Here is a 6000-nt window from a genome sequence, read left to right as displayed (position 1 = left end):
ACCGAGTCAGAGAGCCTCTCTGCTGAACTCAGGGTGTTGCCTGTATGCCATGTATGCATACACTCAGTCCAAGCTGCTCTGCATAATATGCATAAACTTAGGAGAATATAAATTATGGTAAACTGAAAAGACTGTGCTGGAACTGTACATGCTTTATATAAATAGTAATTCTGGCAATGATGCTTGAATGTCTGCAGGCAGATTACAGATTGCATACACCTAACCCATCCGGGTTGCACTGAGACTCCCTACACAGGCCTAGAGGGTGGGCAAGCTGATCTTTGCTCTTGGTCTAGAAATGCAGGAGAGTTTCAGTAAGGTAGCTTGGTGCATTACCAAATGAGAGGAGGGAACAGGTCAGTACAAAGAAACCCGCATGCAAGAAAAGTAAGGAATGGAAATACCCTGGTATCTTTCTGACGGATATTTCCAGTAAATGATCAAAAAGATACTGCGACAGAACAAGTTACCAAGACTCATTAAAAATAAAGCCAAAGACTTATTCAAATTTTAAAAACTAACCCCTCAGCTTTGTCATTCAGGCAAAGAGTATTCTAATCACTGCTCACAAATTCAAACCAGAATAGCCTCTAGTGTCTCCAGCAGCATGTCCATCAAAAAGTACGTTCGCATTGTATCCTCACAATTAAATTATGTTCATTTTTTTAATGACCCTTAGAGATGTTTCAGAAAAGACTTGAAAATGTATACCGATCTATATCCAAACTGTGAAAATACCTGAAACCTCACTAAGAAGGGAAAAGGAACAAAGAGGTAAGGCTACCACAGGATGATGACTTAGTCACTGGCATACAAAGATGACTGAAAAACACATTATATTTAAATAAGGCACATGCTGGTCCTACAGTCACGATAGATTTTGCTTTGAGTTGACTGGCCCCTCGCTTAAGTGTTTTAATAAAATATACTGTACTAAGTCCTTCCAGTCTTACATTTCTGACAGACTGATGTCACTGTTGTGACAATGTCAAACCTTTCATTATACCGTAGACTGTCCTGAGTTACAACCTTTTCAGGTCACAAAAACTTCTTGCTAAAAAGCTAAACCCCCTACATAACAGTAAAACTCTGTTTCCTCTGCTTACAATTTTCAATTTTGCAGAAGCAGTTACAAGTTTTTCTTACAGATACTGGTTTTCTTCACTTTTATTTTCTGTTGTTTCTAGAAGTCTAATTTTCGTAGCTTTTTAAAAATTGATTTGCATTTTAAGAATTGAATTGCTGTGTAGACTGTGGAAGGATAACCAGATTAACAACTGGAAAGATTTCCAAGGTTTTTTAGTATTTTTTGAAAATGATGATACAGTGGAAATGCTGTATGACTACAGGTTAAATCCAGTAACAGTGGAGGAGGTAAATTATGCCAAATTAATGAGAGATCAGAATTAGGCTACAAGAGTCTAGAATGGAAACTTTAGTGGGAAATGGAGAGGCTTTTATGTTGCAGCTGCTAGTACTGCAGTATGTGAACTAGGGACAATCTTTTTAGGCTAGGCTTCTTAATCAAAGTCAGTCATTACGATAGGGTCAACAGGGATGCAGGGTCCTTCCATTAAATACTGTGAGTAACAAGAATGAATATATTAACCAAGTTAGTTCACAAGAAGACTTCTAGTGACAAATACTGAACATTTTAAAATTAACTCCTTGATTTTCTACTCCACTTTTTATTTCCTTTCTCAGCAAAACATCAAAAATCAAAAATACACAAAACCTTGTTTCCAGATTGCCTTTGTGCCAAAACTAAAAACCAGAGCTCAGCTGGAGCCAAACTTTGAAAAACTAAAAAAATTAAAACTCACCTTTTATTCATCATTTGTCTACTTGAACTGGTATTAAGTTATTTTGCATAAAAATAAGGCTAGAATTTACACAAGATGCTAAAATTTAAACAACATTTTAAAAACAGAAAGTGCTCAATAGAAACCACAGAAGAAAGTTTTCAAAATGTTGATTTTACACAGAGATGTTAGGACAGGCTATTTATACAGTCAACTCAGTGACGACAGCACAATATTAAAGATCTGAAAATATGCCATTTGAGATAAATGCACTAGGGGCCTGCTTAGCAGGATTTCTGCACTAAAGTAGTTGCTAAAACTAGTTTGAATAATTGGCCATTATCTTTTTCCATCAGCAAAGCTTTGCAAATCTCAGATGAAATCAAACATTGAAACTGTTAACTCACTCACAGGAGAAATTCTAAGCTAAGGATTACCAAAGCTCATTTGCATTTTTAAACATCTCAGGCCTAATGTGATACATGTATTTGCTGATGGCTCTGGAAAAAACAACTGCCAATCGAGTTGACTCAGAACTAAAGGATAACGGGGAAAGAAGCAATAGAGCCAAGATGAAACACAATACCCATATGGACATCAGCTGCTTCAGCCATGAGAGAATTAACCATTAAAACAGAAATACCTCCTCAGGTGCTGTGAAGTTTAATAACTCGGGTTTGTAAATATTTTTAAGATGCAGGGGATGAAAACTGCCATGTACCTAAACCCAAACCAAACCAAGCAAACAAAAAAAAGAAGTATTTTCTTAAATTGGTAGGCACAAAAGCTGAGGTTGCAACATGACTACTTTTAAGACAGTAATTGCCATTAGTGATATAAAAGCTACTTCACTGAAGAACCTGAAAATCTGTTTGGCTCATTGTAATTGTAACTCCATACAGAGCAGCACGTTTTAGCTCAGAGATCCACAAACTACAGCAAGCAGAAGTAGTTCAGGTATTTGGTAGCTGTAATCCACTTGCAACTGTGCTAGCCCTGATAGCACCAGTAAGAATCAGCACCTCCAAAGCACCACGCAAACTACACAGGATGGGCTTACAGCCCACTCTGAAAGAAGGCACACTAAAGGGAAGAAAGGGACTGATAACAGAAATGGCCTAGTGCATAGTCCCAAGTAATTTAAATGTTTATTTTCTGAAGTAAAGAGCAGAACCTGGGCAGAACAAATGACAGACTCAACAGCCTATGTCATAGCGCAGCCGATCTTTGTGAAAAATCTGAACAACAGACAGAAACCCTAATTATCCCCCACCCAGCAGGGTATTTATTCATTTTTTCTCCCATTTAAAACCATTCCTCTAAATCTCCTTCTGAAACAACTGGTACATATTCTGTGCTATACCTCTTAACTTGATATTCAGCACAAGCAATTTTATTTCCAAATATCAGTGGGCTGCAGATGTTGCTTTGTAAATTGTCACTGTGCTATTAAAGCTGTCAGGGGCTGGGCTGGACATGTTGGCAGCTAGTGGGAAACAGCTGGAATTTCTGGCATATTCAGAGAATTCTTTGTGAATAAAATGGTATTGACATCTATTGATTCAAGATTTGAAGAGATGTCAGAAGAGCCATAACCATTCATGGCAATTTCGAAGATAAGCTATTCCTCTAAATCCCCTCCTCGTCCTTGGTTTTCACCCTTATAGTCCACGTATATTATCAAATATTCATCTGCCTGGAATTATGCTGGAAAAGTGGGCATCTGCTCACTGAGACCTAGAGCTCTACTGTTCACTACATATTCCTCAAAATAGAAAGCATTTTATGTAGAAAGCATCAGGGTGTCACAAGCAGCAGCAACATTTTGGATAATGTGAAAGATCACGCTATCTTACTGAGGACATTTAGATGCTGGTGTACTTCAGCGGCTTATAGAAAGTTGTCAAGATCACAACCTAGAGCCACCTAAGTATCTTTTAAAATACATTTTTATTTAATTTGTCATTTAATTCCTACTCTGGCACAAGCATTATTTAAGTGTCAACAGGATTCTTTTTGCATTAAAATACTGAATAACAAATTCACCTTGTGGAGGAGTTAAAACTGGCAAATTCTCACACCTGAATGCATTAATATTCAAAAGAACAAAATGTCTGATGAAGGAAAAGAGCTAGAGAAGATTTGTGTCAATTCAAGCAGTCTTGTCCCAAAACCTGAGATCTTCCACCTCTTTCTTTTGACAGTGGTTAGTAACAAAATAAAGAGGGAAAAAATGAAGAATAATTTAAAATATTGCAATGCAAGTGTGTTGCACCAGCCTCATAGGAACTGCAGAGATTAAAAGCACTACCTTTGTGTCACAGCTTGATGAAAACTCAGTAAGCAGAATGCCAAATTAGTAACAGCATCTGCACATCAGACTTTATTGACATTAAATAAGTCAGTGTACTTCCATCTACTGCAGGAGACTAAGTATGGATTTTCTTCTGAGTTCCCACAAATAAATATAATTTCTGGTCCTTATCTATGACATTACTATTCTATTAAAGTAACAGTAACCTGGAGCTCTGAGAGCACCTAATTATCATCTTTTTTTTAATTGCAATATGGATGAAAACACCCACAGTTTTACAAAACTGGACTACAATGCTGTAATTGCTCAATGACTTGCATTCAAACTTAAGCTTTTCAAGACTATTTTCTGTCACTTCTGGCTATTTTATACTCATTTTTATAACATATCAATAGTTGTCCAAAATACATGTGTCCAGAGACCTATGTCAGGCTCTAAAACGCATTCAGAGAGCCCTAGCTATGTTTACACTGAATAGCACATGGGGTAGGAGGATCTTAGGCACAAAAGTCACTTAGTCTCTGGAGCATTCCTCGCGCTGCCTCACTAGCATCCTTATCTGCCACCTCCCTGTAGTGAAATGAAGGAGTGGAGACATGGGACTAAGCTAAGGGACAGATAGTTCGACTATCAGTATCCCATGTTTCTCTTCGAAGGCCATCCCTGCCCTAACCTGCCACCCAGCAGCATGCATTTGTCCTCGTAGCCTCAGTTGGCCTGAGCACCTGCATAAACAGCGTCTTTTAGCCCTCCCTTCCTTCCAGCTCTACCCAGTGATGCCTCAAGGTACCATCTCCCTGGCAACTGCGTCCAGAACCTGGCACCCCTCCTTAGGAAGGGCTTCACAGGCTGGATCAAAAATGCTGACAACTCGTGCTTTACAGTTGCAAATCCTTTTGGCTCTCCACACTCACACAGGCTGTTGGAAAGGAGCCAGCTTGCCATCTGCCCCACCACCATGGCCCTCGCTTGGTCTCAGCCAGCCGCACCCACCCAAGGACCAGGCTAGAACGGACTGTCTCCTGACGCCCCATTGAACTTGACAGAGCCATACCTTTCAAGTGAACCTGGTCAGACTTACACTAAAAGATCTCTCCAGGGAGACTAGCTTGTACATCGGGGGGGTGGGGTGCACGGGCCTCCCAAAGTACACAGATCATCTGGTTTTGTAGATAAACGGCCAGAAGTTAAGCACTTCTTAGTGAATATTCCCGAGTGTTCTAGACAAAGTCATGCTGATGTGAGACAACAGCCTTCTACAAACTTCAAGATTAGAAGCCTTGGTTAAGATTTATTCCTCTGCATCTGTCCACATTATGCTATCAGTTATCCATCACGATGCCTTTTAAGTATTCCTTTCCCTCAAATGATGAGTGCATGTCCAAGATATACATGTACCTAAGAAGCACAAACCTCATTTTTGTCTTAACCAAATTTCTTCCCCTTTCAGGCATTCAGTAACTCTAAATCAGTTGTAAATGTATCAAACCCATGTAGATTTTCTGAAACATTAACAGATTTTTATCTTTGCCATGTTCAGCTCATCCCATAAACCTTTAATAAACTCAATTAATTACACTATTTGGGACAATGATGGGTGGGAACACCAACAACTCTAAACCACCTCTTCTCTCCTTTAAGCAGATGATTCTTGTACTAAAGGTTCAATTGAACCTTCTTGTTGCATAAACAATTTTTAATTTATAGGAAGTTGTAAATCAGGAAGAAGTTGCCACTGTGATGATGATTTTAAAATGTAGCATTACCCAGGCTAGTATTCAAAATTAGATGTAACAAATATTCAGGCTCATTTGGTTAAGGTCACAATATCCCACTGAACATTGCAATGTGAAAACAGTGAAGATTCAATGAAGAACAGAGGAA

The sequence above is a fragment of the Phaethon aethereus genome (genome assembly GCF_964289735.1).
Source record: "Phaethon aethereus genome assembly, chromosome: 4".
NCBI lineage: Eukaryota > Metazoa > Chordata > Aves > Phaethontiformes > Phaethontidae > Phaethon > Phaethon aethereus.
The sequence above is the reverse complement of the archived record's forward strand: the minus strand, read 5'-3'. Positions refer to the sequence as shown.